This window comes from Phascolarctos cinereus, unplaced genomic scaffold (assembly GCF_003287225.1).
Source record: "Phascolarctos cinereus isolate Bilbo 61053 unplaced genomic scaffold, phaCin_HiC Scaffold_726;HRSCAF=1367, whole genome shotgun sequence".
NCBI classification, from domain to species: Eukaryota; Metazoa; Chordata; class Mammalia; order Diprotodontia; family Phascolarctidae; genus Phascolarctos; species Phascolarctos cinereus.
In genome coordinates, this window is record NW_027556098.1 from 329,595,005 (window position 1) to 329,621,955 (window position 26,951).

Sequence of the window (26,951 nt, forward strand, 5' to 3'; positions counted from 1 at the left end):
TCTAGCCTCAGACACTTAGCTGGGTGACTCTGGCCAAGAAACTTAACCCTGTTTGCCTCAGTTTCCTCATTTGTAAAAATGAGCTGGAGAACAAAAGGGCAAACCACTCAAGTATATTTGCCAATAAAACTCCAAATGGGATCACAAAGAATTGGACACAACTGTAACAACTGAAAAGTAAGACCACCTGTAGCACTATAAAATTTGGTGCCAAATTTTAAGAACATTAACAAACCACAGCACATCCAATGGAGGTCCGCCATGATGGTAAGATAATAGGAAGAAATTGGAGAGACTCAGAATTCTAGTTGAGAGAGAAAAACACTACAGCTGACCAAAGATAGGATGAATTATGTTGGAAGATGGTGGGTTCCTCTTAACTGGAGGTGTTCAAACAGGCTGAGTAATCACTTCTTCAGGAAGTAGTAGAAGGATTCCTGGCCATGTATGGTTTAGACAGGAATTTAATAGATTTCAACCTTTTCAAGAAAAAGGATCCCTTTTTTAATACCCAAAATTTTCACACACACTTATATGTCTATTGTTGTATGTGTGAATGAAAATGTACATGAAGACAAAAAGCCATGAGCACATTAACACTTTCAAATGAATTTGTATTTTATTAATCACAACAATAATTACATACTTGAAAAATTACAATGCACATATAAGATATTATTTCAGTACAATTCAACAAACACTAAGCACCTATTCAGTGCCAGGCTTTGTGCTTGGTCTTGGAGATACCAAAACAGAAACAAAAAAGTCTCCATCCTCAAGGAGCCTCTACTCTACTTTGGGGGCAGGAGAGGTAGACAAGTAAATACAAATACATAAATTATACGTAACAATAGCCATCCCATAGCACATACACGCGGGATGGTCTGTGCCCTGGCCGCTTATGTCTTCTGCCAGGGGCACTTGTCATGGACTCCTGAGTCTTTGTCCCGCCTACTTCCAGTGAAACATATGCTTTGGACTCTTGACAAAGGACTTATGTAAGCCAATACTTCTGGTTGATCCCCATAGGCGGCCTCCCTCCTGCTCTTCTTGCTGCTAAGCCTGTGTGCATTCAGACAAATCTGTCTGCCATTTTTATTCCTCTCCACCTTTGTATGGGACAGGCTACTCCTGCTTTGGGACCTGCCTTTTTCTCTAGTCAGTTCTTCAGTTCTTCCTCCTCTGCAGTGGTGGTTTATTTTCAAACAAAGCATGAGTTGAAGCCTACCAATTAACTTCCCACAGTGTTACTAACCTGTTTCGATGTTCAGAGAGAAACCTCAAAGTATTCATTTATTCATATTCATATTTATTTATTTTCTCTATCTTCTGATCTGGCTTCTCATAAGCAATACAACCTATGGCCTAGAACTAAAGCCAATGGTTTTCATAGGCCAGACTCCATCTTGGGACTTCTAAGATAATCGGTCTTTGATTTATTCCCTTGCTTAGAATTTAACTTGGTAATATCCTCATTTGACTCAAGTCTAACTCTAATGGCCTTCAGTTCACATCTAAATCAGCCAAGTAATAAGACATCAATTATAGAGCCAGCTTTATTTAACCCAAATCTGACAACACCAAAAGCCCACAATGGGCTCTCATCCAAGGCCTTCAACAGTCAAGACAACTCTCCTTCCTTGTTTGGAAAACCCTACCTCCCAGATACCTTTACAGTCCTCCCAACTAATAAAACTGCCCTGAATGAAGTCTTTTTCCAACAAAGGAAAAGCACTCTTGGTCAATAGAGAGTTAATCCTCATTCCTAGACCTGTACAGTCTCCATAACTCACAACACCAATGAAGGGAAAGGTCCAGGTTTGTTCCTCAACATCCTAGCTCCATCCCTTGTTGCTTTTCACCTCTAGTTCCCTCTCATTCCTGGAAATCCTTCTGATGGTCCAGAAATTCAGCAATGTCTAGAAATCCCTATAATGAACTCAGAGGATTTGGTCCAGGAATTTATCCATCACCCACTCCTGCTGCTGGTTCACACTCCTGGAATTCCTCACTTAGGCTAAAGAACTCTGCCACTACCTCCATCCCCTGCCATCTCTAGAACTACCTTGTTCTCTACAGGGACTGTGGGAACATGTAATTTTCTCTCCTGGGTAACGAGTCCAAGCCTATATGTAACCCTGCTTTCTCTCTCTCGTCTCTCCAGACTTCTGGCCTTCAATTAATTCTAGCACTTTTAAAAGGCCATACCTCAACAGCGAAGCTTAGGTATGTATATTGCTACCAAAGAATTATCAATCCACATGGTCTCAAAAGGCAGTCAGTACCAAGGGCAAAGCAAGTTCATCCCCTATGAGATAGTTAGCCCTGTTGAGGGAGTTTTATCCCTTCTTAAGGAGGCAGCTGCAAGGCCAGAACAAAGGTATCTTCAATGAGGCAATGTGGAGCTCTACATGTGTGTGTGTGTGTGTGTGTGTGTGTGTGTGTGTGGGTGGGTGTGGGTGTGTGGGTGGGTGTGTGGGTGTGTGTGAGAGAGAGAAAGAGAGAGACAGGACAGAGACAGAGACAGAGAGAGAGACAGAGACAGAGAGAGAGACAGAGACAGAGAGAGAGCATATCAATGCCAGAACAAAGGGCCAGGTCAGTGGAACAATAAAGAACCACGATAATGATTGGGCACATCCATTCGAATATTATTCCAGGATGGTATATTATTACAATTACACATGTATATACACATCTCCTAGATCAGATAGCCATGTTTGAACATCTCCTGAACCAAAAAGGAAAGAAATTTTTGAAACTGAGAAGTCTTAGGCAAGTTAGGTGGTGCAACAGATAGAGTGTAAGACCTGGAATCAGGAAACCCCAAGTTCAAATCTGGACTAATCACCTCTCTGTGCTTCAGTTTCCTCATCTGTAAAATAGGGATAATAATAGCACCTACCTCTCAGGGTCCTGGTGAAGATCAAATGAGATAATATTTGTAATGTACTTTGCAAATCTTAAAGTGTTATGTAAAAGCCAACTTTTATTATTCTAACATTGACATTTAATATGTGTCGTGTATTGAGGCTCTAAAGCATATCATGAACAAAATGCCTTTCATCCTTATATTTCTAGATGCAATGTTTATAGGGATTCATACATCAAAAGAATGAAATAGCCCTCTGGAGGATCATTGACTCTTAGATGTCTTTAAAGAGTAAGAAGTTGGGGTTCTAAGCTCTGCAAAAGTATAAAGAAAAACATGCTATTCTGAAATAACTAGACAGAGGCCATAGCACTTTATCAAGATAAAAATTGTATCTAAAGACTTTAAGCAACTGTATTTCCAGACTAGAATTTACTTTCCAAATTCTATTCATAGTTCTCTATCTGTCTTGCATTTAAAGTTAAATTGAAGCTACATCTTTTTTACTGCCATGTATGGACATGCTTAAGAAAAGATCTTCTTTTTAAAAAAATGGTAAAATGCCATGTTAGTCTTTTGTCCCATAAATCAATATAGTTTAGTTATTCTAGGATTGCTAAGCTATCTCTCCTCCCGACTCCTGATGTTAAAGTGACTGTTGACTAAAATGATACCTTCAGGAAAAGCACTCACCATAGCTTCCACAGACGGAAAAGGAGAGCCATAAGAATCATGGCTGTGACAGTTACCTTAAAAAACAGAAGAGGCAAGCCAGGATCTGTTCATAATTTATGAAGGCATTGTAAGTCAATATAATCGCAAACCTTATTAGTAACTGAGTTAGATTCTCCTGTATTTTGCAGGGAATGTTAATTAATCTATCAGGGAATGTTAATTAATCTATCAACTTTGTCCTGAGCATCAACTAGAAGCCCAGAATTGTGCTAGGCATTCTAGGAGATTTTAAATTAAAGAATCAAGTAGCTTACAGCCTTGTTGTGGAGACCTGCCCTGCGGTGCATGCAAACAATTAGGCAAAATAATTTCATTTCCCTGGGCCCCAGTTTCTTCAGGGTCAGGTGGGAGGATGTCTAAGATCTTTTTGAGCCCTCATATTCTATAACACCAATCAGAAAAGGACACAAAGAAGAGATGAGGCTTTAACTGCATCTGGAAAGATAGGCCAGGCTTAAAGAAATAGAGAAGATGAGTGAGAACATTCCAAATAGGCTGAATCTCAAGAGCAAAGACATATATGATGCCCCACAGGGCTATCTCCAAATGTTCCCTTCCATCCCCCACCCCCTTCCTCCCATACACATACACCTTGTGGTCCCTAACTGTTCTTCTGAGCAATTCTTTCCTTTCTTGTCCAAGCATTTTTTTATTTTATTTTTAATTTTTTTAATTTACGGAATAAAACAAGCATTTTCATAACATAGTATAACAAAAAGGATAATTGAACCTGAAACATCCAAGCACCAGGAATGTACATTAGATTTAGCTTTGTATAATTAATGAATACTAGTGTCAACCACTTAACTGAGCTCATTTGGAAAAACTAAAACTATTTGCTGATCTGTCTAGTCTTTTTACCCTTCATGCCTCTTTAAGCATTCTAAAATTCACCATATCGGCCTCCTTTATGCTCCTTCCATGTGGCATTCCACCTCCCCTCTACATGCCTTTGCAAATGGTCTGTTGCCCATGCTGGAAATGTTCATAGAATCTTAGACTAGCTCTTTTAGAATCCTTGACTTCTTTCAAGATTCAGCTCAAATGTCACCTTCTTTGAAGAGATAGGACCTTCATTAATTGCCCTATAAAGTCACCTTCAATCACATACATACATATATACATATATATATAATGTATATGTATGTATGCGCATGTGTGTATATGTGTGTATGTGTTTGTATGTGTGTGTATACACACACACACACACACACACACCTACTTTATATACATGTGGTCTCCCCCATTAGATTGTAAGGTCCTTGAAGACAGTGGCTGTTTTTACCTTTCTTTATATCCTCAGCTCTTAACACAGTGCCTGTCACATAGTAAAGCAGCTAGGTGGCTCAGTGGATATAGAAGAAGACTTAGAGTTAGGAAGACTTGAATTCAAATGCCAACTCAGATACATACTAGCTGTGTGACCCTGGGCAAGTCAGTTAATTTCTATGTGCCTCAGTTTCCTAATCTGTAAAATGAGGATAATAATATTACCTATCTCACGGGGTTGTTGAGAGAATCAAGTGAGTTAACATATGTAAAATGCTTGGCCAACATTAAAGTGCTATATAAATGTGAGCTATTATTACTAATAAGGACTTAATAAATATTTGTTAATTGACTGGTTGATCTTGGTGCAAATTCTGAATGCAATCACACTTGGCTCACAGTCCTGCAGTTTTTCCAAGCTATACAGAAATAGAGTCTTCACTAAGGTCCAACTTCAATGCCCCAAGATACTCATAGATAGGAGTGACCTTGGGTTCCCAAAAAAAATGCTGCTGGTGGAACACAAATTCTGGCAAGTCCAACAAGCTGGAAAGGATGTGAGTGCAGGCGCAGAAGCAGCAGAGGAAAGCAGGAAAAGCCCTGGATTTAGGTTCAGAAAACCTGTAAAATGAATGAGGTGCTCTCCAGTTCCTTCAAACACAAAATCCTAGGAGCTTATGGCACAAAGGGGCTAAAGCTATAATCATGGCCCCTGTAGAACTTCAAATAGAACCCTGAAAAGATTTAATTGCCTTCAATTACCTTAGTCATTGTGGGGACCTCCCCACCCATCAATCTTAGAAAGAGCAGCTAAACTCAAATTTGCTGTAGTAAGGAACATTTATTTGATTTTTTCTCAAAGTCAGCAAACCAGCATTTATTAAGCACCTATTAAGACCTGAGTTCAAGACCTCAGACATCACTACCTGTATGACCCTGGGCAAATCACTTAACCCTGTTTACCTTAATACAGTGGAGAAAGAAATGGCAAACCACTTCAGTATCTTTGCCAAGAAAACCCCATGGACAGTATCAGTGTGATATGGTCCATAGGGTCACAAAGAGTCAGATACAACTGAATGACTGAACAAAAACAGCACGTGTCAGACACGGTGCTAAACACACTTTGCTAAGTATGATCAGCTACAGTTTATACTCAATGGAAAAAAAACTAGTCTAATCAATTTTAAGTTATACTAAGTTGTTGTTTCTCAAACATCTGTGTCACTGACACAGCCAAAAACAAAATTTCTACTGGGAGATGATAGGGAGCTTTGTGTGCATACCTCTTAAGGCGAAGCTGTTCTCTGTGTTGCAACATGTGCTTTAAACCTAAAAGAATTCTTTTAAAAAGTTGTATTCTGCTTTGACTACAAGCATATTCATGCAAAGTGGTAAACAGGCATCTTGGAGGTCTGGGTTCCCATTTCTGTCAGCCTACGTCCCAGCAAAGTGGGGTGGATGTGAGAAAAGATGCCTCACACAACCCTGCCAGCATGGTCCTGTCTGGCATCAGGGGGTGAGAGTTCACTCTCCCTGCCTGACTACTCCTCATTTTCTCTAATGACTATGCCCATGATGACTTGGCCAAGGAGGCTGTCCATTCACATTATTCGTCAGCTGTTCTCTCATCGATGTTCCCATCTCAGAAAAAGGCTGGACCGTGATCCATTTGGTACAGATCACCAAACAGCCATCAACTGTAATGACTTGAGCTATTTAGAATCAGTGACTTAGACATGAAAGGCTATGCATCTTACTATCAATTCCCTGAGCCCTCCAGTCCTATCAAAGCAGCTTTCATAACCAAGTAATCAGATTATAAGAAAAACTGGGCTCAGCATCACCGATTTCCCCTTCGCTATGTTTCACTACCACCACCACCAGCTTTTGGGCTTGCAGTTCAAATGAATGCATTTCTCTTCATCCTCACCACTGCACTATTATAGCTCACATTCCTTCTTCCCCTTGTTTACATAAGGCCCTTGGCTTAATGCTCCTCCATCCCCATCCCTACCCCCTTCAACAGGAGCTTGTGCCATTAACACAGTATGGTAACACATATTCTGAACTTGCTTCAAACTGTGACATAATAGGATTTATGTTCTTCGGCTCACAATGGTAAAGAGAAAAGCCTTCACACTTAAGACTGATAGATTCACGAAGAGTTGCAGGCTTCCAGGGAAATGGGAAATAATGCTCATGGAACATAGGACTATGGTCCAATTTTCATCACTTGGAAACAGATTACTGCAGGATTTACAGGGAACCACTCCATACAAGAGGATTACAAACTCTTTTTACTCAAGAAAGTAAATAAGTTGAGGACCTGTTTGAGTCATTTATTAGTTCTGAACTCCATAATGATCCATTTAATTGAATTCAACAGGCATCTATTAAGCACCTAGTATGTAGAAAGCACTGTGATATGCCCTGGGGGATACAAAGGCAGAAAATGCAACCTTTCAAAACAAGGAATTTCCTTTTGTACTTAAGACAGCTCCTGATCTTGACAATGAGAGAGGAACTTACCAAGGTTCAATTCTATCTTACATAGACCCAGTCCATTTCATTCAGCAGAAGGCAACGGTTCACATTTGCATGTGAAACAAATATCTGGTACCAATAGAAACACAATTCCTATCTATATATTCATTTGTTACTAAGGAGATTTCTGAGCATGATTGAAAAAAAGGAAAGAAAGACAGGAGGGCACAGTAAAGACCAATATTTCAAGCTAAAATTTAACTCATTATGATAACCATTTTGTATGGATTTATAAGACAGTCTTATAAGACAGAACAATGAACACTGAGTCAGGAGTCTTGGTTCTGGCACAAACTAGTTCTGCAACCCCAAACAAATCATTTAACTTCTATATAATACCCCAGGGTTTTCACATCTGCAAACTGTTCTTCTTATTTTGCAGGATTGTTGTAAGGGTCAAAATGACATAATGAATATGGAAAGGCTTTGAAAAAAGTTAAGAAAAGATGCAATATATAAACATAAGGTCCATCACAATAGATAAGCCTGTGGATTTGAAGTCACAAAGCCAAGGGTCCATATTTCACAACTGGTAGGAAGCACTCTGAGCCTCAGTTACCTCATAAGGAAAATGAACTTAATACCCTTTATGTCATCTTATAAAGTTACTGTGAGGGTCAAATGAGTTTATGTATTAAAGTGCCTTGCAAATTTTAAAGCAAGATAAAAATGCTAACTATCATTATTGCTTATTTATTATGCTTCCCTTAAAAAATATCCAACAAGCATTAAACAAAAAAAATTCCTATGTATCTTTTTAGGATGCTTTACAGTTAAACCATCCCTTTTTTTATTAATTCTCTTCTTTTAATCTTCCTTGAAACCCCAGCTCTTTACTTAGTTCTCTTTCCTTCCTGAATAAAGACAATATGAGAATGAAGACCTTTCAACAAATTAACATCATAGTTATGGTCAGATGTTTGTTTCTTTGTTTCATTAAGTTAAATTATAGTTATCTTTTCTACATCATGACTTTCCCCATCATGGTTTTGCTACATTTAGGGTCAGCATAAGAAATCAAATCAGAATTTTGGGGGAATTTTGCAGAAGCTACAGATGACTGGTGAAGGCCAACAGATAACACAAAAAAGATTAGAAACTCAGAAATGCATAAAATATATGCATAGTATCGTATAATGTCAACATGTTTTATCTGTTAATACCATAATAATTCAAACTTTTTTTTTCTGGTATGAAGGGAGGGCCAAAAATTTTTACACAGATTTTCCAGATCACAGGGAATGTGTAAGGGACAATTGTACTCCCTTTCTCACCTATATGAAAAACATTTATTGAAGAGAGAGCAGAGAATAGAAGCAGACACACAGAGAAGAAAATAGAGACAAATACACAGACAGAGACAGAGATCTTTAATATCCTGCTGTCATGTACCTCCATGATGCAGAGATGACCACTGACTTCTTCAAGTTTATCCCAGAGTTAACACAAACTCTGACAGCTTCCACCGAGCTAGAAAACCTTCAAATATGAGTGCAGTGAAGGGCCAATTACATGTCTCTGTTCAAAGATCAGCCTAGCTAAATTTGGAGAAGTTCATTCAGATTAGCTATAAGGTAACAATTTTTTCAGCAACTGTTAAAGACCATCTATTAAGTTATTAATAAGTCAAAATCTATCCTAGAAGAGCATATTTCTGTATCAATAAAATCAAAGATCCTTAACCGACACAAATCATCAGACTTTCTGTATATTATCATCAAAACACAGAAAGAAGAGATAGAAAGCAAAATACCATGGGAAATGGGGAGAGGTGTTATTACGGTATTAAAAGATAAAATATGTTGACATTATACAATACTAAAAAATATGTGGGAGTCCACCTACCAAAGCATACATAATGAATACAACAAAAAATACTTTTTACAAAAAATAGACCTAAATAGAGGCAGCTAGGTGGCACAGTAGATAGAGCACCATCCCTGAAGTCAGGAGGACCTGAGTTCAAATCTAGCCTCAGACCAATTACTTGACACTTACTACCTGTGTGACCCTGGGCAAGTCACTTAACCCCAATTGCCTTAAAAAAAAATAGACCTAATAATTGGAGAGATATTAATTATTTGTGGTTGGGTGGTACCAACATAATAAAAATGACAATATTACAAAATCCATTACTTACTTCGCTTCATATCAAACTACCAAATGGCCATGCTATACAGCTAGAAAAAAAAATGGCAATTTTTTTCTGAAAGAACGAAAGACCAAGAATCAGCTCCCATGCTTTTAATTGTCATCTTTATACAGATGACTCTCAGATCTATTAATCCAACCTTAATCTCTCTACTTTCAGTTTCACATCTCCCTATTAAACATCTTGAACTCCATGTGCCATATACATCTGTCTAAGACTGAATTCATCACTCCCCTCTACCAAGCCCTCACTAATCCCTGATTTTCCTAGGCTGTTGAGTGTACCACCTTGCTCCCAGTCACCCACACTCATAAAATAGATATTATCCTCAATGACTCATCCATACTCAATTAGTTGTCAAGTCCTGTCAATTCAACCTTCACAACACCTCTCATAGATGCACTCTTTTCTCATCTGACACCACAGCCATCCTGGACAGGCCTTCTTCACCTCGGGCCTGGACTACCTCAGTAGCCTGCTGGTGGGTCTCCCTGTCACAAATCTCTTTCCAATCCAGCTCATCCTCCACTCAGCTGTCAAAATGACCTTCCTTCTACCACAAAGACACTACTGGAATACTCAGGCTGTCTACCCATTATCCTTCATTCTTACCACGTGACTTACCCATCTTTTTTTTTTCCAATCATGCATTATGATGGCATCCTTCCTTCTAGTAGTTCTTCAAAGTTATTTTTATTGTTTCAGGTTGCTCACATCTACTATGTCACTCTCTATTTTCCTCCATGTGTTATACGGTTTTAATTTTTTAGATGTATCCCATGACATGCAGACACAAAAGAAAACTGGTAGAATGTTAGTATTAAAACAGATGGACCTTTGGGGCTGAAAGAATTCTGGAGGTCATTAAAAGTGTCTTTCAGTTTCCTGATGGCAACACAGCCTGATCTTTTAATCTTTTGTCTTCAATTCTAGGCCCAACCCATTCTTTATTTCTACTCTGTTCGATATATATATATATACTGATGGATAAGTTCTATACCTCATCCACCCAACTGAACACCATAATCAGACTTTTTACCCATTGGGTTTATCTGATGGGGATACTTAGCCCAACTCTTCAAATTGATTATGATTCTCTTCTGGGATGTTTACCAATGTTTCAGGGATGGATATAATCAACATCACATCACGAAAACAAGAGAACCTCGCCATCCACAGAGAATCCCTAGCTGAGGTAGCTACAGCTAGGTAGTACAGTAGATACAGCACTCAATTTAGTATCAGGAAGACCTGGATTTGAATCCTCCCTCAGACATTTACTAGTCATTTGACCCTGGGCAAATCACTTCACCTTGCTCAGTTTCAGTTTCCTCACCTATAAATTGGAATAATAATAGCACATACCTCACAAAGTTATTGTGAGGATGAAATGTTGTCTGTAAAGAGTTTTGCAAGCCTTAAATTACTATATAACTGTTCATATCATTATTTTGTCATAATAATATTAAAATGATATGACATCAGGTCAGTTAAGTGGTGTAGTAGATAGAGCACTGGTCCTGAAGTCAGAAGGACTGAGTTCAAATCCAGCCTCAGACACTAACTAGTTGTGTGACCCTGAGCAAGTCACTTAACCCTGATTGCCTCAAAAAAATGAAAATTGTATGACATTATATAATAATGTTATTGTTGTCATTATTATTTATAGGAATAATAATAATAATCATGTGCAGTTGGGTTAAAATATTAATCACCCCCCAACTAGATCTCAAGGAGACACAGCTAGACAGCATTATCATAAGCATTTTAATGGACTAGAAATATATATCAGTTGGCAGGACAGTAACATGGCAGCTAACAAAGTTAATATGATCTTAGGCTACATTAAAAGGAGTCCAAAATGAGGAAGGCAACCATTTCATTTCAATCTTACCTAATCAAACCACACTTCAGATATTGCATTTAGGTCCAGATATGCTATTTCAAGAAGGATTGACAAGCTAGAAAGTATCTAGAAGGTAATCAGGCGGTAAATGACCTTGAAACCATGTCATTAGATATTTGGATGAAGAAACTAAGGATGTTTAGCCTGGAGAAGTGAAGACTTAGGGGATACATGATCTTGGTCTTCAAATATATAAAAGGTTCTATCATAGAAGGTGGGGTGCTGGAGATGGGGAAGCAGCACTATATTTATTCTACTTAACCTCAAGAAATAGAATAAAGAAAATGATTTAGTTACAGTGACTCTGATTCCAGCTCAAAAAAAAAAAACATGCTGAATTTTAACATGTTTAGAAGTGGATTATGCTGCCTCAGGAACTTTTGAGTATCCCCAACTCTGTATGTATTTAAATCAGACATGGTCAAGATGGTTTGACCTCTTGTCATGTAAGCTGAAAAGAGGATTCTTGTTCAAGTATGGATTAGACTGGGTGACCTCTAAGGTTACTTCCAACTCTGAAATTCTGTAACATGCAAGGTAATAAGTCTGTGGGAAATTTTTTAAAATCAATAATTTATAATCTCTATGTTTTATTAATATGCAAACTAAAATAGTAACTGGGGCTATAAATCATATTTATTGTTCAGTCGTTTCAGTCATGTCCGACTCTCTGTGACCCCAATTGGGACTTTCTTGGCAAAGATCCTGGAGTGGTTTGCCATTTCCTTCTCCAGCTCATTTTACAGATAAGGAAACTGTGGAAAACCTGGTTAAGTGACTTGTCCAGGGTCCCACAGCAAATCTGAGACTTAATTTAAATTCAAGAAGATGAGTCTTCCTGACTGTGGGCCTGGCACTCTATATACTATGCCACCCAGCTGCCCTCATAAATCATATATGTGCATGTACAAACATATATGTATATATCTATATACAAATATATGATATGCAAATATATTTGTGTACACATATGTATATGTATATTACCTATACATACCTGTGTATATACATATGTGTGCATATATACACATGTGTGTATGTATATACACATATATATATATATGTAACTATAATAAAATAGGATATAAGTGAGGGGAAACAAGCTATGATATATTTGAAGAGGGAAAGATTAATTCTTTTTTTTTCTTTTTTTGGTGAGGCAATTGGGGTTAAGTGACTTGCCCAGGGTCACACAGATAGTAAGTGTCATGTGTCTGAGGCCAGATTTGAACTCAGGTCCTCCTGACTCCAAGGCTAGAGCTCTATCCACTGCACCACCTAGCTGCCCCTGGGAAAGATTAATTCTTGATGAAGGAAGACTTCATGGAGGAAGTGGAACCTAGGTTGACCCTTGAAAAACGGGAAGGATTCCACAAGATGGAAAAATACATTCCAGACATCAGGGATAACATAAGCAAAGACTTCATGGCAGGAAAGCAAAAGATAAATTCAGGGAAGCTCTCTAGAGCTTAGAGTGTAGAGAGGTAGAGAAGGGAATAGCCCGAGCTAGGTAGGTAGGACCAGATTGTAGGGAGTCTCCAGTGAAAAGCTGTGTAGTTTGTAATAGAAAACCACTGGAGATTTTTGAAAAGGGGAACACTGTGATTAGGATTTGCATCACAAAAATTAATGTGACAGCAGTTTACAGGCTGGATTGGGGATGGAGAGAGATGGCAAGTAGAGAAATGGGTGAGGAGGCTTCAGTTAAGGGTTGAATCAAATGATGTCTACAACCTCTTTTACTTTTAGATTCTATAATAGCACAAGTTCCAGGCTCCATTTCCAACTCCTTGTCACACTGGTAGGTTGAGACCGATAGGGCAGTTAACTACCCTTTCCCACAGGGTTTTAAGTATAATTGTGAAGAGTTATTTTTTTCTTCTAGTATCCCTTCTTGATCCTCTCCATCTGGTGTGCCACAATACCATTTAACCAAATGACTGGAGGAGAAAGTGAGGCTGGTGACTTTGCATAGCCCTCACTCACTCAAATCAAAGTCAACTGCAATTCATGTTAGCATCTCCCTGATGTCATGGTCCTCTTCGAGAATGAAGAACAACCCCCCCCCACACACACACACACATACATTATCAATTAATTAACTTACTTCAATTAATGTTTACAAAGGGGTATTTACTGAGAAGATATAGCAAAACTGAAATATAAAAACATTTGCCTCAGAAGTCTGGGACACAGTCCCTCACAAATACATATGGAGTACACAAAAAAGTAGCCTCAAGCTTGGAGACCACAACAGCAAAGGGATAGATCACAGCTCATGGTTATACAGAAACCTTTTTTTCCTTTTGTGGAGCTGTCACGAAATTCCCCTGAGCAGTGTTAGGTTTCCCTTGGCTCCTGGCACAGATGGACCCATCATCCACAGCTGTTTCTGGGACACTCTTCTTGCCGCTGAGAAGTCCTCAATCTTCCGGCCACTTAAAGTTTGCAAGGTCTCCTATTGGCCAACAGGGACAGGGAATTGTAACAATCCCTCCACCCCAGCTCTCTGCTGTCTGGTATAAGAGCAACGTGTTTGCCACCTCAGGTTCCTGAAGTTTGACTCTGAAAGCAATTACTAGAACTCTTTTTATTAAAATTATATTCCTAAGCCCAGAGATGTATCATTTCATCTAGGGGTTCAAAGCATTTCACCTCTTCCCAACTTTACTAAGTTATTTGCATCTAATTTATATCTTTGATTGATTGTTTGAGTCAATAGAGGTGTCTAAGAATTGTCTACCACTAATATACACATTTGATTGATTGATTTCATAATTCAATCACAGAGACAGTTCTCAACTGCATCCTCAGAACAATATAGCATCCTATTAGTTATATTAATTGGGGTAGGAGTGATTGATTGATTCAATTAATAAGTTCAACCTTCTGTTTTCAACTAGAGTGGAGTGGATCACTCTTACACTATCAGAGACTACTGCAGTTGTCCAGGTGAGACACAGTGGTCTAAACTAGGATAATGATAAAGGGAATAGAAAAGATAGGACAGAGGCAAAAGAGATTACAAAGGAAATAAACATATATATAAATAATTATATGTAAGTATATATTGTATCAATGCCATAAAGTATATTCATATATTATGTTTATATAATACAATCATATGTATATGATATAATATGTTCATATAATGTACACAATATCATATAATGTATATACTATAAACAATATACTTATGTAATCTATTATATATTGTATGTTATATGTATTATACAAATATTTTATGTTATATGAATATTTTGTTATTCAGTCATTTCGGTTGTATCTGACTCCTTGTGACCACATATGGGGTTTTCTTGGCAAAGATACAGGAGCGGTTTGTCATTTCCTTCTCCAGTTCATCCTACAGATGAGGAAACTGAGGCAAGCAGTATTAAGTGACTTGCCCAGGGTCACAGACCCAGTCAGTGACTGAGGTCAAATTTGAATTTAGGAAAAGGAATCTTCCTGACTCCAAGCCCAGTATTCTATCCACTGTGCCACCTAGCTGCCCTCTCCTCCCCTACTACATCATTATTTTCTGAAGGTAGGTACCTTGTCTTACAATCTTTAGATTCCCCATTGCACTTAGCATGGTTTTATACAAAGGAAACTTTCAATCAACATTTGTTATTGAACAAATTACCTTCATGTGGATAAATGAGAATTGAGTATACTCAAGATATATGAAAAGTACTTTGTAAAGATAAATCACATTAGAAATATATGTTTTCTTATGTTGATGAAATCCTCCAAATCTAAAAGTTTAGAGGTAAATAGTCTTAAGGTATTTAGTATGATAAATAATTGACAAATGCAGATGTAACAACTTATATTTCTATCATACTTGAAGGTTTAAAACTCATAATAATCTTGTGAGGCAGGTAATGCAATCATTATTATACCCATTATAAAAATTAGCAAACTGAGGTCAGATTCCAACCCAGGACACCTAACTCCAAGTCTAGCACTCTTTCCACTGCACTACATTGCCTCAAAAAAGTGGAGTTAGATTGACCAAGGAGAAGTAACCCATCCTACGTGCTTGCATACCTCTCTCAGGCAGCGGCATATTGGACATTTGGGGCACGATGGACCACTAGCCAAGTGAGAGGCAGTAATTAGTATGTTAAATGGAGCAAAGCCTTAAAACACAATTAGTGGGATACCCTGGCAGCTCCTCTTTCATGGCAGGTTTGACTAATGGGAGAATGACTATATGAGAAGAATTACGGGCATTATAGTGATGTTTTATGTATGAGCATTGATACTTCTCAGATGAACCTGCCTAAGATGCTACTGCCACTGTGTATTTAAATGAGGTTTTTGACAGCTCTCTTGGACTGCATTCCTTTGGAAGACCGTTATTTATAATGAGCCAGAAGTGAAATATTAACTATCAATTTGAACATGGCTGTTTGAAGAAGCTCTCAAGCATTTTCTTGCTATCAAATCTAAAAATAATGATATGAATGTGGGACTGAGAAACTCAGAGCAATTTATCTGATACTAGGCAAACCAGCAACACTTTCCCCCTTCCTTACCTCCAACCCATAAGAGCACAGATCTAAAAGAAATCAGATACATCCAGTGGACATCAGACCGTTTCCCTTAAACTGAATGTACTTGTTTTTCTTCATTATTCCTTTTTTGTTTGTCTGGTTTTTTTTTTCTGGGGAATATGAAACTCAGAGTGTGTTTGCTTTTAGCAAGGCAGCTATGAAAATTTGATGGAACCAAAGAAGAGAGGAAGAAAAGGACAGGATAATAGTAGCTAGGGTTAAGGGGGAGTGGTGACAGTGCAAATGTAAGCCAGAAGATCTGGGACCCTGATATTTTTAGAAGCTACATGAGAATATTGTTTTTGAACTAGAGCAAAATTCAGTATGACATTCTCAGACCAGTGGTGTCAAACTCCAACAGAAACAGATGTCAGCTGGATGCCTACTGACTTAGCTACAAATTAACATTAATTATTTTGTACTATATGTTTATTTGTTTTGTTAAACATTTTCTCAATTATATGTTAACCTGGTTCTGGGACTATACCCTGGAGTTTTACAGCCTGAGTTTGACACCTCTGCTTAGACCACAACATGGTTGATTTACTTAGCAAAATACTGATTATCATTGTACATCTTGGTATCTATAAAACAGTGTCAGGGCATGGTTATCACTGACAACATTCACAAAAACTTTCTGCTTTTGATTATTTGATTGAACTTAGAAGAAAACCCTTATACAGAGCCAGAATTAACATAGGGCAAACAGGGATTTGGTACAGTTGTTGACATCGAGGGAACAACCTTCCTTTCCTTACAACCTCCCACCTGTAGGGGGCGTTCACCACCCCACTCACATCAATTGACCCCGGTATGGTATCCCCCAAGGGTCCTATACTCTCCACCTCCTCTCCTAACCCTCTTCTTCCCAACCTGAGGCTCTTCCCCTCACACCAATCTGATCTGAGAAACTGCAGACCATTTAGAACACTTGGGAGCGGGAAGGAGAGAGAGAAGTGGCTAGCAGAGAGGATCAATACGGAGGCACAAGGCACCATTCACCCCCAACATGAATTCTTTGAGAGCAAGAACTGTGTTTATCTTCTTTTTGTCTCCTTAACTCAGAAAACAGTGCCATGTTTAGAGTAAGTTTTCGAGATATGTTTGTCAGCAACGATAACCACTGATATGTCTTCTGCCAAATCAGTAATTTACCTCCCCAAAATAATGCCCTGAGGGGTTTCACCTCAGATTCAGGTTTTTCTGGAGGTGCTAGAATTCCCAATCTAACTAGAACCTTGGAGTATATTGTTTCTGTACTTGGTTTTGCTCTTGCCTTATAACTAACAAATTCCTTCCTCCAGTTCTGCTTATCCCTTGATTCAGAACTGCTTTCAAACTGGAAAAGATTCCCTCTTCCTCTCCCACTTATCCCCACACACTCAGTCCTAGCTAGGAATATACTGAAGTCAGCTCAAAATGGCTTTGGAGAGTTGACTGTCAAATTTCAGTCTGAGCATTTAAACCATGGAAATCTTCAAACTACAAATTAGGACTTACTTTACTATTTTTGCTGATTGTCTTAATTTAACAAAGTAATCAAGAAAATGTTAAATAGTAACACTTAAAAGTGTGTTTGAAGGTATATTGTTTTTGCCAGGGAGTTGATCATTAAACATTTACCAGCACATTCCTGGTCCTAGCCCTCCCTAGTCACTGTCTTCTGCTGTTTTCTCCCTGTGGATCCTGAAAACCTTCCTCTACTTTTAATGAAATCCCCTTCCTGTTAGACATCTCACTCTTACCCTGTTGCACTATCTTCAAATCCTCTCTGCAACCTAGCTTTCTCCTAAAAGCACATCTCTCAGCAGTCTCTCCAGAGCTGCCTCCTCCTTCTCTCACATACCATACCCCCAACACCCCCAACATTCCACCCACCCCAGCATAAGACTAAAGACAGGCTGGTCAATTCCTTGTTCCTCAGCGGCACTATCAAGCTCTCCTTCTCCCACCAATCATGCAGCGGCCACCATTCCCATTATAACATTCATTCACTCCATTCCCTCCACACATTTGTTGCTATCCTCTGTGGGCTTCCAAATCAGAGGCATCAAACCTGCAGCCCAAAACACTCCTGAGTGGGCCCAAATCAGATAGAAATACAATTTGAAAATATTTGACAAAAGAAGTAAAAATACAATAAAACATAGATACTATCACATTTTAAAATTAAGTCAATATGCAGCTCACAGGGATCCTTGTGTGGCCCCTGGTTTGGGTTTTTTTTTTCAAGTTTGACACCACTGTTTCCAGATTTCTCTTTCCCACTAAGTTCACTACCTGGCTTATTTTTTTTTCCAGCAATTAGCTGAAATAACACTGCAGAGTAGCGTTCTTGTCCCTGTCTCTTTTTTTTCTTAGTTTATCTTGAATTCATTGGAGCAATTGAAACACAGACATATAAAACTGCCTACCTGTACCCTAATGAGAAATTCACTCGGTAGGGTTCAGCTGCTGGCATTGAATGACTCCCTTTAATTCAAATTCTTAAAGCTCTCCTGGAATAAAGGTTGAAGGGCAATTCATTTCCTTAATACTTTTATTTTATTCCCTAGTCCCTGATGCAATAAGACTTCATGGAAATGCAAAGGTACACAGACAAAACAACTTTACTTTTTGGCTCTCCTTGAAAGAAAGGCATTATTTAAAATACTGTGGGTTCCACTTACTGGAATCACTTTGGGACATGGATGTTTTATTCTACTGTGAGAATTACTGAATGAAAATAAGACCCTATAAGATCTTCTCCTCCATAGCAGAATCTTTTCCTTCTTCAATTTGAATTTTAATTCTGAATTTGTATAGCCTCAGGGTTTAGCTAAAGTAATTTTCTATACTTGTGTGTTGCAAACATATATACATACTCATAATCATGGTGTTTAGAGCTAGAAGGAACTTAGAGCTCATCTACAGCAACCCCCACATTTTAAAGATGTGGAAGCAGACACAGAGGGAATACACAATTTTTATTTTTCAAAGATGAAAATAATAACTGACATCTTTTTCTCATTTGAGCCTCACATGACAATGCTGTGAAACAAGTACTATTGTGATTATTATCCCTGTTTGACAGTAAGGAAATTGTCTCAGGGAGATTATTATTAATAATAATAATAGCTAGCACTTTCATTACACTTTAAGGTTTGCAAAATGCTTGACAAATATCTCATTTGATTCTCACAACAACTCTGGGAGGTAGGTGGTATTATTATCCCTTTTTACATATGAGGAAATTGGAGCAGATAAAGGTTAAGTGACTTATCAAGAGTTATATAGCTAATAAGTAATTGAGGCTGGATTTGAAGTCAGGTCTTCATGATACCAGATTGAGTGCTCTATCCGTTGGGCCACCTAGCTGTCTCTGAGAGCTGAATTGTAACCCAATTCAAGAAACTCTGCTGGGATATATGTGAGTTATGTATCGAGTTTTGTTTTCATCTTTTAATGGTATGGAGGTAATGTTTAATATGTAACTATCCATTTAGAGAACATTTGTTGTTAAATGTGGGGGAATGAACAGGGCAGCATAATCATGTTGCCAGCCTTTGCAATTAGCCCCAAGAATCTGGGAATGAGAAACCAGAAACAGGCAAGGGAACAGGCTGATAAGGTAAACTGCTGCAGGGAAAGAGGTAAAGAAAAATCATGTGCCACTAGGAAGCACATCTTCTGATAGGTCACCGCCCAGGACACAGCCCCTGGACTGCATGCTATCTCTACCCCTGACAGCACAGAGTAGCAGCTTAGGAAATTCTGAGCATGGAAACCAGGACTCTAAGAGAAATCAATGCAAGTGTTAGGGGACAGTGGAGAGAGTCTAATCAAATCAGTGACAATTTATCAAGTGCCCACTCCATGTCAAGCATTGTACAAAGTGCTGGTGAAGGAAAGGGGAAGGGGAGGAGATGAAAGAGGAAAGAAGGAAGAAAGGAAGGGGGAGGAAAGAGGAAAGGAAGGAAAGAAAAAAGGAAGGGAAGGGAAGGGAAGGGAAGGGAAGGGAAGGGAAGGGAAGGGAAGGGAAGGGAAGGGAAGGGAAGGGAAGGGAAGGGAAGGGAAGGAAGGGAAGGGAAGGGAAGGGAAGGGAAGGGAGGAAGGAACTGTCCCTGCTCTCAAGAAGCTCACAGTCTAATGAAGGAGACAATATGAAAAGCATTAAAAAAAATTGGAAAAGTTTTATTGTGGAAGGTAGAATTTTAGCTGAACCTTGAAAGAAGACAAGAGAGTCAGGAAACAAAAATGAGCAGGGAGAGCATTCCAGGTAGAGGGAGACAGCCAGAGAGTCAGAGATAGAGTGCCATGTGCCAAGAACAGTGAGGAAGCCAGTGTCACCAGACCATAAAGTATATAGAGGAGAGTAAGGTGGAAGTCTGTAAAGTTGGGAAGGAGTTATGAAGGCATTGAATGACAAATGAAAGACTTTATATTTGATCCTAGAGGGAGCCCCCTAGAGTTGGTTGAATAGGGAAATGGCATGGTCAGAAAGGAATTTCACTCTGAACTTGGGGTTATATTTGAAGGTCTCTTCCTGGGGCCCAACCTTATCTAAAGAAGCAATATCTTTCCAGATGACTTTGTAACTACCAAGTCTTTATCCTAGGAAAGATCTGCTGGGGCTCTGGAGTCACACTGCCCTGAAACCTGTTAGGAAGAAAACCATGAAGAGGAAGAAGTATACTTCCCCCAACATTTACACCCTGACTCAAATCCCCTGTTACTCCCAATCAAGTTGTGAATTTGTTCTCGATGGCAGAACAATGCTCATGAAAAAGTTATTCCATCGCCTTCTCCTCTGAGTCTCTACTTCCTCTTGGGGAAAAAGAAGAACAATGATACCTGTCTTGAATTCCTCACAGGGTTAGGGTAAGGAAATAACAGATGGGAAAAAACCTCACAAAAGAATTATTCTCATTATCTTATGCAGAAAGTATTTTCAAGAGGAGAAAGGTGCCAAACAGGCTGAAATATAAAGAAGAGAATCCCTATTAATCCTTTGTGAGATGCCCTCACTTTCTTCCATTTTCCCATGTTCCCTATCCTTAGCACAGAGCATAATGCAAAGGAAGTATTTAAATACATGTAGATTGATTATTTATTTTTTTGAGACTGGGTCTCCCTATCTTATCCAGGTTGGAAAAACAGTGACCAATCACAGATCCAATCCTCCTCCTAATTAGCACAGGATCTGCTCTGTTTCTGACCTGGACCAGTTTGCCCTTCTTTAGGATGCCTGGTGGCCCCCTTCCCCAGGAGCTCTCTGTATGGATTCCAGTCTTACAGCAGACATCCAGTGGGTGTTGGCCATACTGCATTTTAGAACTTAGAACAAACACTCCACCAGCCTTAGCCTCAATCTCCCTGTTAACTGAGAAGACATACTATTGCTTTTTAGTACCAAAAAAAAAAACCTTTCATAAAAGGAATAGTTATAGTGGACTAAATAACTTTTAATTCTATTATAAAATATAAAGGCTTTTCCCCCTCTTTCCTCCTTCCTCTACCCTATCAAGTGGAAATATTTATGTGTGTTATCAGTTGATATTAATTGACCTGGTGTCACTGGCATTTCCTGCTCCTGGAAATTTCCTATGTTAATGATGTTTTTAATGACTCTTCTCATGGTAACTGTTAATGTTGTTAGGGAGGAGTCCTGTTCCTGTTGTGCCCTTTAAAGAGAATTTACACTCGGTTAGTCTTGCGCCTCATCAGAGTGTATCTGCGTAGGTAACTTGTAACAGACCAATGAGACCCCAAAGACCACAGGTTCAACAGGGGCACCACAAAAGCATTCAGTTGAAATAAAAGCTGTATGGGGTAGTAGAAAGGGTACCGGAAAGGAGAAGAGAGAGAAACCCCCACCCTTATACCAACTGACTGTGTAAGCTTAACTCATTTCATTCCTCTGGGCCTCAGTTCCTTAACAATAAAATTGATGGGGCCAGAATTGATCATTTTTAAGGTTTTTCTCCAACTCCAAAATTCTGTTTCTGATCTGGCATAGCATCAGAAGCCTAGGATGTCAAGTCTTAGTGAGCATTTATTAAGCACTCACTATTTACCAGGGGCTATGCTAAGCATTAGGAATAAAAATTCAAGCAGAAAGAACAAAATCCCTGTCCTCAAGGAGTTTAAAATCTAATGGAGAGATAACATATAAAAAAGAAGCCAAAAGGGGGAGGGGGTTATGGCTGAGAAAGTCAGTAGAGTCAGAAGTACAGCTTGAAGAAGGAGAGGAGGTGAGGAAAATTGGAGAAGAGGGAATTTTCATTGAATGGACTCTTTTTTTTTTTTTTAGTGAAATATGAGGCAAAGTTCTCAGCTGAGAGAATAGTAGGAAGGGTAGCCATGGGGGGCTGTGGGAGGGATTGAAAAGATTTGGAAAAACTGCTGTGGTGAGAGGGTTAGAGAGTCAATTAGGAGGAGGCAATGGTGCAGTGGATGGAGCACTGGGCCTGGAGTCAGAAAGTCCTGTATTCCAACCCAGTCTCAGACATTTCCTAGCTGTGCAACCCTAGGCAAGTCACTTAACCCCCATTTGCCTCAGTTCCTTATCTGTAAAATGGGGACACACTGGAGAAAAGAAATAGCAAACCACTCCAGTATCTTTGCCAAGAAAACCCCATGGATATGGTGTCATATGGAGTCAGACACTACTGAAATACTGCACAACAAAAGGACAGCCATGCTGCAATGAGGGCCCAATAATTTAAGTCCCACCCTTTCATCTGACAGATGAGGAAAATTGAGGCCACCTCAGTCATACAGCTTGTCACAAAACTAGGCCTTAAATCCAATTTTTCTGACTCCAGTGTTCAAAGCCAATGTTCTCTCTATTGTAATTAGTTTGTTTGAAAATGAGTGTTACTAAAGCTGTTTCCCTTGAGTTAAAAAAAAAAATCTGCTTTCTTCAGTCAGCTAAACAAGCCTGCAATCTTACACTTCTAATCTGCTTAGCAAACTCTTTTTTGATAGATAGTGCCAAGGTAAACTTTACCCCAGCTGTTTGTATTTTACATCTCAATTAGTGAGAACCGAGTTAATGTGATTTTACTGCCTTGTCACCTGGCACAATGTATTATACTTGCCACCCATGCTTAAACCCTATCTATTTTTAACCTCTTTTTTTTTTCTACTGAGTCTTTCAGGTAGCCCTCAAGGCTCAACTCAATTCCCTTTTTTCTTCAATTTTTCCTAACTCTCAGTCTTCACTGATCTTTCTTTCCTCTAAATCCCTATAGCTCTTATCATCTGCACCAAGAAATTCAGCATTTAATCATAAAGAGTCCTATATTTGCCCATTTTTGGACAATTCTCATTTCCACTATTACAACATAGTATTCTTGCGGAAGGTTGGGTGTCCTAGTGTTGGGCTTGGAGTCAAGAAGACTTGAGTTTAAATTTATCCTCAAACAATTACGAGCTATATGACCCTGGACAAGTCACTTAACATCTGTCTGCCTCAGTTTCCTCAATTATAAAAATGGGGATAATCATAATACCTCCCGCTCAGGGTTGTAGTGAGGATCAAATGAGATAATATTGATAAAACACTTTGCACAGTGCTTGACACTTAGTAGGCACTTAACAAATGTTTGGTTTTTCCCTTCCCTCCTTTCACTTATGTCTCTGTTACAGTGCCTGGGCATGGTACTGGACACAGTACTGAGCATTTTCGAAGCATCATAGTGTAATGGAAACCACAGTCCCTGAATTCACATTCAGAGGAATTGGATTTGAATCCCAGCTCCACAACTTACTGGCCATATCACCCTGAGTAAAATCACTTGACCTCTCTGGGCATCAAGTCTGTCAACTATGAAATGGGAATTATAATACTTGAATTACCTACCTCACCATGCAAGTGTGAGGAAAGTGCTTTGTAAACCCTGACAGGATTCCACAAACACAACCCAGTATTGTGACAGCAGACAATTAGTAAATACCTAATTCTGATTGATGCATGTCCACGTTAGGAGACAAGCTTAGAAGTTCCTTATTTGTTTATAGCAGAGTATATAATATTATCTATTAGAGGAAGATGCAAAAATAAAGAAGATACAGTTCCTGCCCCCAAGGAATTTGTACTGATGATCTTCCCAGTGGCCAGTGTCTTTCCCTCACTATACAAAATTACCTCACTTATTTTATATGTGTCTATTTATGTACATGTTATCTTCTCTGAGAGAATGTAAGTTCCTTGAGGGCAGGGCCTGTTTCATCTTTATCTTTATCCCCAGAATCTAGTATATAACAGGCGCTTCACAAATGCGTGTTGGCCAAGTTAAATATAGTCATGATGATAAGTACACAGCTAAACAATGTTGTTGTTCAATTGTTGTCCAGTTGTGTCCAATTCTTCATGACCCCATTTGGGGTTTTCTTGGCAGAGATAGTGGAATGGTTTGCCATTTCCTTCTCTGGCTCATTTTACAGATGAGAAAGCCAAGTCAAAGAGAGTTGTGACTTGTCCAGGGTCACATAGCCAGTAAATGTCTGAAGCCAGATTTGGACTCAGGAAGATGAGCCTTCCTGACTCCAAGCACGGCACTCAATCCAGTGAGCCACCTAGCTGCCCTAAACAGATAAACAATACAAATTAGTCAATGATAAGTTGCGTAAGAGAAAAATGTGCTATGAGATTAAATGAGGACAAGATCACTTGCATCTGAGAGGGATCAATGTGGAAAAGGTAGCATTTGAATTAGAGTTTAAAGAGTAAGTCACATGTCTACAGCAAGTAGGTAGATGATGGCCTGCAGCAAGTCCAAGTGGAAGAGGAATTCCCCAAATATAGTGAGGTTCTCTGGACATTCCCGATCGCAAATGACTTTGGGCTCATTACATGGAGTCCTGAGGCCTCAGAGATCTCACAGCCATTCTGAAGAGTTCATCCTGACTATCCACCCAGGAAAAAAAACAACTGGATAAAGAAAATATGTTGTCCAGCATCTCTTTTTTTTTTTCCTTTTCTTGGTCCAGACCTGTGGTGTCATCACAGTATGGATTTGCTGGCATAGAAACTGCTTCCACAGATACAGAAAAGCAGTCGGCAACTTGTAGCTTTGGAGAGCTGCCTAAGAGCAGCAGGACATGGAGGAACTTCCCTATGGTCTTATGGCTGGGATGTGTTAGAAACAGTACTCAAATTCAGCTCTTCCTGACTCTAAGGCTAGCTGTTGATTCAATACACCAAACTGACTCCCATTATGATATGAAATTCAATGGGCAGTCCATTGAGTTGGTCCATTCATAAATGTATATACACACACATGTACACACACAGAGATATGTGTAACTATGAATAATATATTGGGCCTAGAGCGAAACAGAAAGGCCCAGAACTGAAGGCAACTTGGAAAATTAGACAGTATTGTTCTTTGCCACCATTCTTTTCACATCAATATTTTTCCTGTGATACTATATAACAGCATATCATGCAAAACTGTGATCTCCAAAGGTTCTCAATTGCCAAGGGCAATGGAAAGACATATGGCAAGCATAAGAGGCAGCAGCAGACTACCAGGGATGATGCATATGTAAGAAGTTGCATAAAAGGCATCATCAAATAAATATACAATTATAAAAGGAGGATGGTTAGTAATATTCTTAGAATAAAGAACAAATGGACAACCTAAATTTATGTTATTATCTACAAGTAACAATAGAACTACTGGGCCCAGGGCAGGTGGGGTGGCCTTATTCTCTAGATTAAGTTCTCAGCTGTGGGTTCATGCAACCAAGTTCAATCCTAGAAGAACATGGCCTCTAAGGAGAGGCTCTTTTCTCATTGTCTCTGGTTCCTTATTCTTCAGAGTTCTGGGAAAAATCACTTAAAGTTTAGGTATCACCTATATCTACTCTTTCCCTAAAAGGAAATAGAAAGATCTTTAATGTACAATGTGGATCTGATATCAGACAGCTATTTATTTCCTTCTCACACACACACACACACACAAATGTTTAAAATACTTAAAACAAAAGACTAATAAAAGCTCATTAACAAATACTTAAAACATGAAACAATAGCCCAAAACTCCTATTACTACTCTCCAAGAAAAGGAGATTGATATTTAAATAAACAAAATATCATTGTGACACTGATGAATATCCATTTCTCATTCACTTTGGCCTTATCAGATCAACTCCCTCAAGTTCATATCTTCCAGGAAGCCAAGGCAAGGTTTGGGTTTCACTTCCTATTGGTGGCTATCTTCTCTGAGAGGCATGTAGTTACCCAAAACTCCTGCTGCTGCCAGTCAACTCTGACTGAAGACCTCAGATACTTCCTAGATCTCAAGGTAGCTACTATTAAAAAGTCTTTTCTCTCATGATTGCTGTTCAGTTACCTCTGTCCCACAAAGAAATAAAAAGCAGATAAGCTGGACAGAGGCCAGGGGTCCAGGCTCAGGCTCACTTAAAATGAGCATGTGTGATGGGTAAGTAGCCACCAGGTAGGAAGAAGCATTAACTCAGTGATCCTGGGCAACTCATGTTAACCTCTTTCAGCTTAGTAAGTCAATAAAAATTTATTAAGTGCCTACTATGCAATACATACCGTGTTTAACACCGGGATTACAAATACGGAAATTTTTTTCCTCATTTATAAAATAGTAGTAGTAGCACCTATGTTATAGAGTATATGTAGATTTATATATATATATATATATATATATATATATATATAGAGAGAGAGAGAGAGAGAGAGAGAGAGAGAGAGAGAGAGAGAGAGAGAGAAATATACACAATACATTATAGAGTGAGAATATGTGGATTAAATGAGATAACATGTGTAAAGCCCTTTTTAAACTTTAAAGATCCATATAAATGCTAGCTATCATTACTACTGTCAATAAAAGATATATCCATTTCTACATAATATTATACATAATTTCATTTTATTCACCTCATTAT

At 38.8% G+C, this 26,951-nt stretch overlaps 1 pseudogene; it reads left to right on the forward strand.

The window, feature by feature from the left end:
* Positions 1-879: 879 nt before the first annotated feature.
* The window catches only part of LOC144454384 (ribonuclease H1-like), a 60,216-nt pseudogene continuing 34,144 nt past the window's right edge, over positions 880-26,951 (forward strand).